Here is a 15469-nt window from a genome sequence, read left to right as displayed (position 1 = left end):
TTTTTTTTAAGTTTATTTAGTTTGAGTGAGAAAGCATGAACAGGGGAGGGGCAAAGAGAGAAGGAGAAAGAATCCCAAGCAGGCGCCACACTGTCAATGCTGAGCCCAGTGTGGGGGCTCAAACTCATGAACCATGAGATCGTGACCTGAGTTGAAATCAAGAGTCAAACACTTAACCAACTAAGCCACCTAGGCAGCCCCCGCCCAGTGCCATTTTTAAAAACTGTGTAATGGAATGCCTGGGTAGCTCCGTCGGTTGTGTGTCTGACTTCTCAGGTCATGATCTCATGGTTTGTGAGCTCGAGCCCTGCATTGCGCTTGCTGCTGTCAGTGCAGAGCCTACTTTGGACCCTCTGTCCCCCGTATCTCTCTGCCCTTCCCCCACTTGTGCACGAACTGCATGCTCTTTCTTTCTCTCTCTCAAAAATAAATAAAATATTAAAAAAGAACTGTTTGATAAGACTGATTTTAAGAGAATGACAGTAATTTGCTTTATGTTGTTGAAAGGTTTTCATTAGTACCTTAAAACTTTTTTTTTAAATCACACTAACTATAGGTACATTAGAGACAAAAATATAAAGTTGATTCTTTACAGAAATATTTAATGTGTGGGCGCCTGAGTGGCTAAGTTGGTTAAGCATCTGACTCTTGATTTTGGCTCAGGTCATGATCTCATGGTTTCACTGAGTTTGAGCCCCGTATCAGGTTCAGTGCTGATAGTGTGTAGCCTGCTTTGCATTCTCTCTCTGCCCTTGACCTGCCTCCCTCTTCCTCTCTCTTTCTCTCTCTCAAAATAAATAAACATTTTTTAAGAAAAGAAATATTTAATGTAGAAGATGAACGTTCACCCCTTCCTCATCTTGTTTTTTTATTTACTCTTAAGTCCTCAGCACCTAGACCAGTGACTAGAACATAATAGACACTCATTAAATATTACATGAATGAATTAATAAATTCCCCACCTGTAAGAGATTCATTGTTAGCAGTTCGGTTATTTTTATTCCGTACATAAGATCACTATTACTGATATTTACAAAATATATACACTCTTCATCTTGCTCGTTTCACCTACTAAGTCTTGAACATCTTTTTGTGGCAATACATATAGGTCTGCCTTTTTAAGAATTTATTTATTTTTAATTGTTTTTAAGTTTATTTATTTTGAGAGAGACAGAGATAGCTTGTTTTAGAGAGGGGCAGAGAGAGAGGGAGATAGAGAATTCCAAGCAGGCTCCACACCACTAGTGCAGAGCCCAACAATGCAGGGCTCGAACCCAGGAAACCATGAGATCATGACCTGAGCCAAAGCTAAAAATTGGTCACTTAGAACTGACTAAGCCACCCAAGCACCCCAATCTGCCCCCTTTTAAATTGTTGCATGATATTCTATTATATGCATGTCATACACTTAATATATAATATATTCTTCCCCCTATTTATATTTGAGAACTTGTGTTTCAGTAAGATATAGTCTTATAGAAGGATGTGCTAAAATAGTGGGTATGAACAATTAAATCTCAATAGACATTGCCAAATTGCTGTTGAACCCAAAAGGGTGGTAAAAATGTCAGTGTTTGACAGTATTCAAGCATATCCTATTCAACACTGGATATTATCAGACATTATTTTTTATTCAAGCCATTCTAAATAAATAATACTTTCTCATTTCAGTTTGCATCTCATTTGATTATTAGTGAAGTTGAGTATCCATGTATTCCTGGCGTTTGTATTTTTGTGTTTGCCCAATTTTCTTTTGGGTTGCTTCTTATCTCCTCATGGTCTATGTGATCAAATATATTCTGGATATTAGCTCCATGTTTATAATGTCTCTTGCAAATGTTTTCTCCCAATTTTTTTAACACTTATTATGTTGTCTTTCATTGCATGTGTACAGAAGTTTTCATTTTGGGGCCCCTGGGTGGCTCAGTCGGGTAAGCATCTGGCTTCGGCTCAGGTCAGATCTCATGGTTTGTGGGTTCGAGCCCCGCATCAGGCTCTGTGCTGACAGCTAGCTCAGAGCCTGGAGCCTGTTTCATATTCTGTATCTCCCTCTCTCTCTGACCAGGCTCTGTGCTGACAGCTAGCTCAGAGCCTGGAGCCTGTTTCATATTCTGTATCTCCCTCTCTCTCTGACCGTCCCCTGCTCCAGCTGAATCTCTGTCTCTCAAAAATAAATAAAAAGCATAAAAAAATTTAAAAAAAAAGTTTTCATTTTTAAATGGTTAGATCTAGCTTCTGGGTTTTATGTTTTGATTAGAAGATTCTTCTCCAGCACCAAGGTTATAAAAATATCATCTTAAATTTTCATCTGCCACCTCTATGGTTTTGTGTTTTACATTTAGATTTGTGATCTACCTGGAATTTTAGTTCCCATTATGACGTAGAAATCTCACTTTTCTTTCCAAATAGCCTTTTGTCCTAATCTCTACTTACTGAGCACATAAAATCTGTACATCTTACTCACTCAAAATTCCTCTTTTATCATGTATAAATTGCCATATACTCCATGTATTAGTTTCCTACGGCTGCAAACTGGGTGGCTTAAAATAACAGAAATTTATTCTCTTCTCTCACAGTCAGGAAGACTAAAAATCTAAAATCAAGGTGTTGACAGAGTAATGCTCTCTGAAGGCTCTGGGAGAGGATCTTTCCTCGCCTCTTCTGGCTGCTGGTGCCTGTCAGCAGCCTTGGTGCTCCTTGGCCACTTCACTCCAGTCTCTACCTCCATTGTCACATGGTGTTTTCCCCCATAAGTCTCCATATTTAAATTCCTTCTTCACATAAGGATACTAGTCATTGGATTAGGGCCCATCTTACTCATTATGACCTCATCTTAACATTATTAAATCTACAAAGACCTTATTTTCAAATAAGATCACATTCATAGGTACTGGGGTTTATAAACGGAACATACCTTTTTGGAGGACACAGTTCACCCCATAGCATACCTGAATGTCTCACATACATTTTCAATTACTGTATTTTTATTAGTGTTTTATATGTGGCAAGGCAAGCTCTCCCACCTTTTTACTTTTCAGAATTATGGTCTTATATATCTTCCAGATGAACTTTGCAATCAATTTATCAAGTACTCCTGAAAAGGTTATTGGGATTTTAATCAAAATTCCATTAAATTTTTTGATTAACATGAAGAAAATTATTTTAATAATGATGAGTCTTCACATCCCAAGAATATTTACTATGATATTCTTTTATATCCTTTATCAAAATTTTATGGTTTCATATAGTCTTATACATTAATTTATTAAGATAATTCATGGGTATTTTACAGTTTTTGTTATATTATAAATGGGATTTCTTTTCTCCTGCCTTCCATTTAGTTATTGCTAGTATATAATACATATAGTATATATATATATATATAAAGCATATATAGCAATATATATTGCTTTATATGCTTTATATATATATTTATATATAATATAGTATATAGTACATAGCAATATATATATTGTTTTTATATGCTTTTTTTAATATCTTGGGGAAGTTTTCAGAAATCATACAAATTGTCATGAACGTTTTGTCACTTATGAAAGAGTAAGATCATTGTACTCTTCTTAAAATCTTCAGTAGTTTTGTGCTTCCTTTTAATAAAGTTCAAACAGTACAATGTGACCTATCAGGCCCTGTATAATAAGGCTTTTGTGTACTTCTCTGCGTCATCCCCAGCCCCACTCCTCTGCCCTTTCCTGAAAGTGCATTCACTCCAGTGTATCAGGTTCTCTTTTGCTCCTGGACCTTCATAGATGATAGTCCATCTCCCAGATTTCTTTTCCATTAGCACCCCCCTCTAGTTAATTCCCAGTCATCCTTCAGGTCCAAGTTTGGTATCACTTCAACTGAGGTGTCTTCCTGACACAATTACCATTTCCAGTCCTGCCTCAAGCTAAGTGTTTTTCCTTTGTGCTTCCAAAGCAACCTGTGAGTATACTAAATGGCAATACCGCATTAGATTCCATTACTTATTTACTTATTCCCTAAAGAACTATGAGCTACATGAGGCATTGACCGTGTCTGACTTATTCCTTGTTTTAAATCCAGTATCCAGTAGGTGTTCAATGCATGCTTGTTAATTAAATGAATGCGTAAACTAAGTGTTGGCTAGCACAGGGATCCAGGCATGGGACCTGTGCCTGAGGTTACCTTCACAGTTGGTCTAGATTTCTACACCTCCCAAGTCATTTGAGGCATTCTACTTCAGACATCTGTACTATATGTTTATTAGTATTTAAGGAAACACAAAAACAAACAGTAAGTATTAATACTGATTTTTCTGCCACTAGTTACCTGTTTTTCCTTATGTAACACTTTCTGTGGAAAGAAAACCTTCAAATTTTTTATTCTCTCTAGTTTAAAAACATTTTCCATTGTGATATTGTATGGCTCACACTTTCCCTCAGAACATTAGTAATATTTACATCTGGAAAAAAATTGCATTTGAGAGATAGGGTTGAAAAGGTGCAGGACTAAAATATTACTACCAATGTGGGTGAAGTTGTTTAGCAGATCATTCCAGATTATAGGAATTAGGATTGAGTATAAGATAAAAGCCTAATATTTACTATTCCTTTAATAGTATTAAATCCAAAAAATTGTCAAAATATATATTAGCCTTATACTTTTAAATTGTATTTAACTTTAATTTACAATTAAAAGTTTTCATTTTTGTCAATTACTGATAAATAGCAAAAATGGAGATGTTGTATTAGTTATGTATTTGATGTGTAACAAATTACCCTAGATTTAGTAGCTTAAAACAACATATATTTCTTACCTCAGTTTCTATGGGTTATAAATCTGGGAGACCCAGCTTAACTGGGTCCTTTGGTTCAGAGTCTCACAGATTGCAGTGAAGATTTGGCCAAAGCTAGATTCTCGTCTGAACTTTGACTGAAAAAAGTTCTGCTTCCAAGCTTACATGGTTGTTAGCCCAGATTCTTGGCCCATAGAAACTGTGAAATAATAATTGTATCAGTGGAGGTTTTCAACTGGTAGTCTTTCTTATAGGTTGGTTGGCCGATTTTTAATGTCGAATGTAGAATATGATGAATAGCCAGTTTTGACCACAAGAAGACCCATAGGATAGACGGAGAATAACGAGAGAATAAGCCTGGGTCCTTTATTGATCTAATGATCTTGTGACACCTCTTCACCCTAATTTACCCTCTTACCTGTGGACTGCTCCACAGAGAAAAATAGGCACTTACCTTGTTTGAGCCATTGTATTTTGGAGTCTTTTTGCTATACCAGCGTAGTCTGTACTCTGACTACATCTAATCTTTCATTAGCCAAGTACTTAGTGAATTTCTATGAGGTATCAAGAACTCTGCTAGGTTGTTGGAGACATACAAACATTTAGGGAAACTTGAATTCTTTAAATTAAAAAACAAAGTTGTTTTTGTCCTCTTCTTTTCTGGTAAAACAACAACAACAACAACAACAACAACACAAAACAGCAAGGAGAATAAGAAACAGAAACATGGTCTTTGAAGTTAGAAGATTTCTGTAATTTGAACCACAACATATGAATATGAAAAGCAGATAAAAGAGTCAGAACAAGAGGACCTAAGTTAAAGGACCTAAGTGCTTTTTGAGGGCCATAGCAACAGGAAGAGTACCTTATTTATTGCCCTCACAGCCCCACAAGAGCTCAAGAATGAGGTCGCCACGCACCATGGATAGTAGAGGAATGTCATGAGGCTGAAAACAGAGATTGGTTGAGTGTCAATATAAACAGCCTCCATTCTCTTCTCTCTCCTACCCCTGGCAGAGATAGAAGGTATTTTATAGAGAAAAATGAATCACAGTGCCCCAGACTTGCAGAGCCCCAGGTGTAGTAGGAAGTTGGGTGAGACTCGGGGCCAGAAACAGGGAGTTCAAGTGAAAGCCTACTACTAAATGGTGTTATGGTTCCCCTCCCTTACCCATTGCACCAACCAGGACCATATCTTCAGGCAGGAAAGTAAAGTCTTCTTTCCTGAAGAAATGGAATGGTCCTTCATTAAAGTCCTTCAGGTACTGACATTTAGGAGATCTTCGATATAAAGGCTGACTACTTGGCCGATTAACCTACAAAATGCCTGACAGTTGACAAGCTCCAGGACATCTGGTCCACTTCCTAGTGCCTCATTTTTAAGTATGACTAAAAAGCCAAATATCACTAGACATTTGAAGAAGGTTTTCAAATGAAGTAATAAGCTCTTGAAGGAACAGACAATGCAGGAAAAAAGGAAAAAGAAAAGTCAAATTAATACCTTTTACGTGTTGATAATGCCAAAATAAGAGTAGGATGTTATTTTTTTTTATAATCAGAAAAAGAAGAAATTCTTAGAAATAAAAATGGGATAGGGAAGGCGCCTGAGTGGTTCAGTTGGTTAAGTGTTCAACTCTTGATTTTGGCTCAAGTCATGATCTCAGGGTCATGACACTTAGCCCCATGTCTGGTTCCGCTATCTGCTTAAGATGCTCTCTCTCCCTTTCTCTCCCCCTGCCTCCCTCTCTCCCCCTCCCTCCTTCACTCTCCCTCCCTCCCTCCCCCTTTAAAAAGTGGGATAGGAATATTTTACATTTTAGTAGAATATTTAGAAGCTAATGTTAAGGAAATCTCCCAAAAAAAGAGAACAAGAAAAAGAAATACAAAATAGGAGGAAAACAGAAAGAGAAGCAATTTAACATCCACCTAATCAGAATTCCTGAAAGAGACAACAGGGAAATGGAAAGGAAGAAATTCGTAAAGAAATATCATAAGATACTTGTCCCCCCCACACATTTTAATACTCTGAAATCAAAATGTTTGTCAGAGACAGTGGTGTGACACATTTAAATTAGCATTTTTTTTCTTCCATGATGGTACATTGATAATTATGCTCTTTGATTAAAAAAATTTCCCCTAATGTGAGGACTGTGAGTCTCTGGATTTAAACAGCATACTGAAAGCCTATTAATAAAAACAAACAAAAATATCATACCTACTCTCAAGAAGAATCATTATTGTGAATTCTCAAACACAAGAGATAGAAAACCCTGGAAGTTTTGCTATGGACTGAATGTGTTACCCCAAAATTTATATGGTGAAGCTTAATTCTCAGTGGAATGGTTTTTGGAGGTAGTTAGGTCATGAGGGCAATGCCTCCTAGATGGGATTAGTGCCTTTATCAGAGACCCCAGAGGGGCGCCTGGGTGCCTCAGTCCATTAAGCTTCTGACTTTGGCTTGGGTCATGATCTCAAGTTTGTGAGTTTGGGCCCCATGTCAGGCTCTGTGCCAGACTCTGTGCAAGCAGCCTGGAGCCTGCTTTGGATTCTGTATCTCCCTCTCTCTCTCTCTCTGCCCCTCTGCTGCTCGCTCACTCTCTCTCACGTGTGCGCGTACTCTTTCTCTCTCAAAAATAAACACTTAAAAAAAGAGAGAGGGAGACTCCAGAGAACTTGTTTGCCCCTTCTGCCATGTGAAGACACAGCAAGAAAATGACTATGAACCAAGAAACAGATTCTCACCAGACACTGAATCTGCTGGCAGTTTGGATATGGACTTCCCAGCCTCCAGAACTCTGACATAAATCTCTTTTGTTTATCTTAAGTGACTCACGGTATGGTATTCTGTTACGGCAGCCCAAGTGGACTAAGACAAGCTTTTAGAGATTTTTTTTTAAAAATATCATATAGAAAGGACTGGATATAAGAATGATCTCAAACATTTCAACATTGAGTTAGAGGACAAGGAATAATGCCTTTGAAATGCTTAGTGAACATAATTTTCAACCAGGATATTTTCAGACATACACCTATTTTTAGCAAGTTGCTTGAAAATGGGCTCTGCCAACACTGGATGGTTAACTAAGAAAAAGACATGAGATTCAGGCAACAAAGGATCCAACATTTATAAGCACAATGAAGACAGTTCCCATTGTGATGAATAAAGGTGCTTCTGAAGACTTGTTCATTCTGTAGGCTTAGAGAGTACTCCATCCAGATTGAAGCAGACAAATGATTCTAGGAAGGCTGTCTCCAAGGGGGGGAAAATAGAAGTGATGAATTATCCAATAGGTTGGAGTATTGAAAATTCACTTAGGCAAAGTGAGACGACTTTGAGATAGGCACCAAGAAAGCAAATTTAAAAACAAACCAATTGAAACTTAAGAAGAAAAATGGAAGTTGCACACAAGAAATGTAACTAGAGTATATTTCTTAGCAGTTAACAATGTTTGCATAGTCATAATAATTATAAAAGCTAGATATTGATTTAACCATACTTTGCAATATGAATGTTAAGTCATCGTATAGAATTGAATGTCTGAAGATAATATCTGAAATTGATGAGTCAAGAGGAAGTAATATAAGTAATATAAGGTTATTCTTTTCCTTTTCTTATGTTTTTATTTAAATTCCAGTTAACAATGTAATATTATTTCCAGCTGTACGATATAGTGATTCAGCACCTCCATACAGTGCCCAGTGCTCATCACAAGAACACTCCTTAATCCCCACCATCTATTTAACCCATTCCCCCCACACACCTCCCCTTTCATCACCATCAGTTTGTTGTTGTTTTGCTTCTCTCTTTTATTTCTCCGTTGCTCATTTGTTTTGTTTCTTAAATTCTTCTGAGTGAAATCATATTTGTCTTTCTCTGATGGACTTAATTTCATTTAGCATAATACTCTCTAGCTCCATCCATGTTGTAAATGGCAAGATCTCATTCCTTTTTATGGCTAAGTAATATTCCTGTGTGCATTTGTGTGTGTGTGTGTGTGTGTGTGTGTGTACACCACATCTTCTTTATCCACTCATCACTTGGGCTCTTTCCATAATTTGACTATTATAGATAATGCTGCTGTAAACATCAGGGTGCTTGAATCCCATTGAATCCATATTTTTGTATTCTTTGGGCAAATACCTAGTACGATTGCTGGGCAGTAGGGCAGATCTATTTTTAACTTTCTATTTATTTTTGACAGAGAAAGAGAAAGAGTGAGCATGAGCTAGGAAGGGGCAGAGAGAGAGGGAGACACAGAATCCGAAGCAGGCTCCAGGCTCTGAGCTGTCAGTACAGAGCCCGACATGGGGCTTGAACTCACAAACTGTGAGATCATGACCTGGGCCGAAGTCGGACACTTAACTGACTGAGCCACCCAGTTGCCCCTATTTTTAACTTCTGTACTGTTTTCCAGAGTGGCTGCACCAGTTTGCATTCCCACCAGTAGTGCAAGAGGGTTCCCTTTTTCCTCACAGGTACCTGTTGTTATGTTGTTGATTAGAGGCCAATACCAGAGGGAGCAATGGAAGGGCTGAAAGGGTACCAAGTACTAGGTACTGCTGTTTGTCACATAAGCCATGTGGCACTACTTGACCATTTAACCATTGATAAAAAAGCTTTTAACTAGAATTTAAAATAACACTAGTGTAACTGATATAATTAGGTAAAAAATTCACAGAAGACATAAAGTTTCGGTATAGGTTTTTAGAAGTAAATGTCAATATTTGGGTGAAGGCATTCTCTTGGGAAAATGGTGTAAACAAAAGCCTAAGTGGGGAGGGGAATGTGAGAGGTAGCTAAATCAGTTTGACTAAAATGATAATCATAAAAGAAAGTCAAATTTCTCCTAAACAAAATACTTTCACTCAGACCTTGACATATGGAGCTGCCCTTGTGTTTTCTCTTGACCATGTCCCCTGGTTTCTGTTTGTGGTAGAGCCATTTCATTCTGGCGGGATTGTTTCCCTTCTTCACGCCTCATCTCTCTTTTCCCTTTGTTCTTTCCCTGCAATCTGCCTTCTTCCCACATTCTAGATCCACTTCTCTTGCATTTTCTGGAATTTTAATACTCTTTTATTCTTGCTTTTAAAAGGCCAGTGCTTTCCTGTTTTTATTTCCTCCATGTATCATAAAATGTAAGAGAATTTACCCAGTTAAATTGATTGATACTCAAAATAACAGGTAGACATCACCTTCCTCTGTCTCCCTCTCCCAGGAATGTTTACATATTAATCCGTATTTATGTATAATTTGTTGAATTTCTCACCAATTAACTTTTTCTACCCGTGTCTTTTGTTCTCTGCTCCCCTGCTGGAGACTGATTATTTTTAGCCTTTATTCTGGTAAGGCTGGGGAGAGACTACCTTCGTAGCAGAAGGTAGAGTGTGATATAGTATCTCAAGCCAAGATAGCTTCCTAGACTCCAGAATTTTCTCTTTTCTCAGCTGGCTCGAGGACTCCATGTCTTCATGATCCATGCTGAAGAAATAGGGAGTCTTGATTGTTTAGGTCTCTACAGTCATTCAAGAACCATCATTAAAGCAATTTCTTGCTTAGTAGGGAAATAATTCTCTTAATGGTTTTTGCAGTACGAGGCAAATGTTCTTCTGAGGCTTCAGATTTAAAGGAGATAATTAAGTGCCTAGCACAAAGTAAGCACCCAGTAAGTGTTCATTTTACTGTCTTCTTACTTCCAAAGTGTGATCCTAGTCTTTCAGACTATTCACCAGGGATGAAGTGTGCCGCTAGGAACTATGGTGGTATCCAATAATTTTGTGGCTGACAATAGGCCTGGCCTCAGACAAAATTATGAAATGGGTTACTTTTCTCTTAACTTTGTCCTTTGACCCTTCCATTTCTCTTACTGTTTATTTCTAGTGACTGTGAATACATTAATTACTTAAGATATCAACTTCATAATATTATTTGACTATAGCCTTAAACACTATATTTATCAACTCAGTCTTTGTAGCTCTTGTATCATAGTCACATGCATGATTGTCAAGGATTGGAAAAAGCTTAGGGGTGCCTGGGAGCCTCAGTTGGTTGGGCATCCAGCTTCAGCTCAAGTCCTGATCTCATGATTCACTACTTCAAGCCCTGCTTCGGGCCTGGTGCCGACAACTCAGAGCCTGGAGCCCACTTCAAATTCTGTGTCTCCCTCTCTCTGCCCCTTCCCCATTCAGGCATGTGCAGGCACGTGCAGGCACGTGCATGTATTTGCAGTCTGTCTGTCTGTCTGTCTCTTTCTCTCAAAAATAAACACTAAATTTTTTCAAAAGAATTGGATAAAGCTTGTTAAAAAGCAATAGTGATAAAAATGCCTTAAAAAGATACAGGGAAGATAGTTCGTAGATGACCTTAAATGCCAGGTTAAGGAGCAGTACCCCTCTGAAGGACTCAGGCAGCACCCTGGAATTCCCCCTATTCTTTTAAAATCCCCTGAAGTCATGACAGGTCTTTAGCAGTAATTTCTTCCAACTTCCACATGATACTCTAGCTATTGTTCCTATAGTAACCCTGGGGCTGCAGTAATATGTATGATGGTCTTCACAGTGTCCAGGGAATTTTACCGCTTCTCAGTTGTCTGCTGATTTCCTCTATTTCCTTGAAGTTTCCCTCATGCTGCCTTACAACTTGCATTTGAATATCCAAAGTGATACTCACAGCCATGAGTCTCGCACATAACTTGCACACCTCTTACAGTAACCATTGGTCAAACACAAAATAATCTATAGAAAGAGAAACCCTAGCAGAGTAGACAATAGACTCAACAGAGGCAAGTACAATAGAGTGCTCATTGGCAGGGAACGCCTGTGGAGTGGCATATTAATAACACTTACTGACTAGTTGTGTAGAGTATTGTCTCTTGTTCTAACTCACTGGCTGAGAGTATACTTTAGCACTCAGAGCATGGGAAAAATAAACTCTAGTATATGTAAGTATATACCAGTTAGGAAAATATTTCTGAGTATAATTAGCACTGCATGGTGGCATTAAATGGAGTATGTGTATAATAGGCAAAACTTCCAAGCATGTAAGGTTTCCCTTTGCTACATTTTTGGCTTTCTTTCAGTGCTATTTTTTCACTCCCTAGTGTCTGTCCCTTTCATCCACCCCTAGGAGCTTTTAAAAAAAGAAAGTCTCCCCCCTTTCTTTCATGGCTTGCCTACCTCACATGGGACCTCTGATCCAAAATTGCTTCTCCTCTGCTGGAGTCTACACATTTTTTTCAGTTTGAGTGATCTAATCCACAACTAGAAAAAGAGAAAACTGATTTGATTAAGTTCTGCTCAAGTATAAATGGTTTAGAGTCAATCTGAAGTGCTGGTATATATTCAAAGTCATAACGTCTGTACCTACATGAGGAAAAACAACACAAAAACACGTGTGGATAGATTGATGAGCAGTGCCATGTAGGGTATATCCCTGCTTACTGCAGTATTCTTACCTGGGGCATTGGCAAAGCTGCCCCCTTGCTCGCTCTCTCCGTACTTAGGGGAGACGTTATGACTGGAACATAGCATGCTTTCCATTGAGACAAGACCTTAGAAGGAACCCCTCTCAGTGCTCTAGGAAGTCACTAACATCTGGTTCAGGTTTGTAATATTTCCTATCTCTTATTTAAAACCTTATAACTTTTAGCACATTATAACATTATCTACTGATGGATGTGTGCTAGAAAGTAATTCTTCTGTACTTAAATGGAAACCTTTCAGCGTTTGAAAATTTTATCCATACAAAAAATTGTATCCAAAGGAATCATTCCATTTTATTTTTATTTTTTATTTTTATCTTCTTTGTTTTGTTTTAAAAACTCATTTTAGAAAACATGTTCATTTTAAGTTGCTGTCATAGGGGTTGATTTTTCTCCAGCATAGTTCAGCTGTCATGGAGTCATGAAAATGGTTGATAACTGGGTTTGGCCAGGGTTGAGGTTTTTCCAGATGGGAATAATATTTGGTGTCAAAAAGCATTCAGGACATTGGGGTACATGTGCCCCTATGCATCAGCGCTTCTGTATCCCTTGGGTAAACCCCTAGCAATGCTATTGCTGGGTCATAGGGGAGTTCTATCAATAGTTTTTTGAGGAACCTCCACCCTGTTTTCCAGAGCGGCTGCACCAGTTTACATTCCCACCAACAGTGTAGGAGGGTGCCCGTCTCTCCACACCCTCACCAGCATCTATAGTCTCCTGATTTGTTCATTTTAGCCACTCCGACTGGTGTGAGGTGGTATCTCACTGTCAACAATAGCCAAATCATGGAAAGAGCCTACATGCCCATCACCTGATGAATGGATCAAGAAGATGTTGTATATATATATATATATAAATGTATATACAATGGAGTATTACATGGCAATGAGAAAGAATGAAATCTGGCCATTTATAGGAAAGTGGATGGACCTCGAGGGTGTCATGCTAAGCGAAGTAAGTCAGGTGGAAAAGGACAGATACCATATATTTGCACTCATAGGTCTAACAGGAGAACAGGAGAAACCTAATGGAGGACCAGGGGGAGGGGAAGAGGAAAAGAGAGTTGGGGAGATAGAGGAACGCAAAACCTGAGAGACTGTTGAATACTGAAAATGAACTGAGGGTTGAAGGGGAAGGAGGGGGGGGAAAGAGGTGGTGGTGATGGAGGAGGGCACTTGTAGGGAAGAGCACTGGGTGTTGTATGGAAACCAATTTGACAATAAACTATTTTTTTAAAAAAAAAGCATTCAGGAACTCTGCTGTGGACCTTCTACTGAGCTTTCTTCTGGGTCTTACCACAAGTTTTCGTGCCTCCTGGTTTCTGACCTAAGTCAGCCACTAGCCATACATAATACGTGCTCCTTCCCAAGATAGACTTGCCTGGTTATGCTTCCACCAAAGTCACAGCCGTTCCCACTTTCAAGAAAGTGTGAATGTGGGCAACAGTTTCTTTAACTTCTCTTTACACCTCAGTTATTTCATCTGTAGTATGGATAATAGTACTTTATCTCAGTAAGGTAAGAATTAACAAATAATTTCATGTAACCACAGTGCTTAGAATACAGTATCTTAAATATTGTTGGAAATATACTTGAAAGAAAAATGTATTAATAAATGAGAATTCAAATAAAGGATCTAAGGATTCAGAAAAAGAAGCTAAAAGAATAACTACAAAGTAAACTTATAGAATGCCAGAGGAAGGAACTAAATACAGATTCCAAAATCAGTGATGGAGAAAACAGGAGGTGGGATAAAAGGCAAATAAACAACATTCAGAAAGCCAAACACAGTATAATCATAGATAGGAAAGAGTTTATAACATCATAACAACAGAAATATTTATAGATGAAATGATATAATGTCTGGGATTTGCTTCAAGATAATTATGGGAGTAGGGTGAAGTGACTGTACGAAGCTACCTTGGCAGTTAGTTGGTCATTATTAAAGGTGAGTGCTGGGTGCATGAGGGTTTATTATGCTGTTCTGTCTACTTTGGGATATTCTTGAAATTTGCCTTAAGTTTAATTTTGAAAACAATACTAAGTATAACTATATGCCAGTACAAAAGTCTTGTTGAAATATGTGCTTTTCTAGGAAAATCTGAATGATGTCATTTAGGAAGGTATAGAAAACTGAATATATCAATAAGAAGGGAGAAATTTAAGCTATTAAACCCTTTGCCTCCCACTGCAGTGTCTATGATTTCATGGAGAAATATTTGAAACTTTCAAGACATAGATCTTTAAGTTGTGGTTTTTAAATTGTCCCAAAGCATAGGAAAAAAATTTGCATTGCCTTCTAGTTTGTTTTTAAAGTTAGCATAACCCTGAAAATGAAAATTAACACACAAAAGGAAACTGTGCCAATTTTAACTTATAAAAATAGATATAAAAATCCTTTTAAAAATTTACAAATCATGGGCTCCTGGGTGGCTCAGTCAGTTAAGCATCTGACTTTGGCTCAGGTCATGGTTTGTGAGTTCAAGCCCCACATCAGGCTTGCTGCTGTCAATACACAGCCTGCTTCAGATCCTTTGTCCCCCTCACTCTCTGCTCCTCTCTCTCTCAAAAATAAATAAATAAAACATTAAAAAATAGAAATCAAATACATATATTAAAACAATGGATTTCCCCAGAAATACAAACCTTAGGACATTTGTTGATCTACGTTATCAAATCATTAGGTCAAAGGAGATAAACTCAGTGATTATATTAATAGATAATAAGACATTTTATAAAATTGACTATTCATTCCTCTTTTAGTAAAGAGGACGTCTGACCTTAACGTAATAACACAATGTCTAAAACCAAATATTGACATTCTGTCTGAATGATTTAGGGAGTATGTTACCAAGTCAGGATGAAGTAGTGTTTATTAGTGCTTGCTTTACAGTCCATAAACTGAGAAATTGGGTTTTGTTCTGTGATGCGAAGCCATTGAAGAATTTGAGGCAGGGGTATGACCCAGTCTGATTTCTGTTTTAAGATTATTATGGCTATTGGGCTTCTGAGTGGCTCAGTCAGTTAAGCGTTGACTGTTGATTTCAGTTCAAGTCATGATCTTGCGGTTTATGAGTTCAAGCCCCGTGTTGGGCTTTGCACTGACAGTGCAGAACCTGCTTGGGATTCTCTCTCTCTCTCTCTCTCTCTCTCTCTCTCTCTCTCTCTCTCTCTCTCTCTCTATCATTCACTCTTTCATTCTCTCTTTCTCTCTCTCT

The 15469-nt window shown here is 38.0% G+C and overlaps 1 protein-coding gene across 6 annotated transcripts in view; it reads left to right on the top strand.

The window, feature by feature from the left end:
- RPS6KA3 (ribosomal protein S6 kinase A3) overlaps positions 1–15469 on the top strand; it is a 115546-nt gene that overhangs the window by 30732 nt on the left and 69345 nt on the right. The gene's annotated exons all lie outside the window — the stretch shown is intronic.

This window comes from Suricata suricatta, chromosome X, assembly GCF_006229205.1.
Source record: "Suricata suricatta isolate VVHF042 chromosome X, meerkat_22Aug2017_6uvM2_HiC, whole genome shotgun sequence".
Lineage (NCBI taxonomy): Eukaryota > Metazoa > Chordata > Mammalia > Carnivora > Herpestidae > Suricata > Suricata suricatta.
Note: the sequence above shows the minus strand (reverse complement) of the source record. Positions and strands in the feature narration are given on the sequence as shown.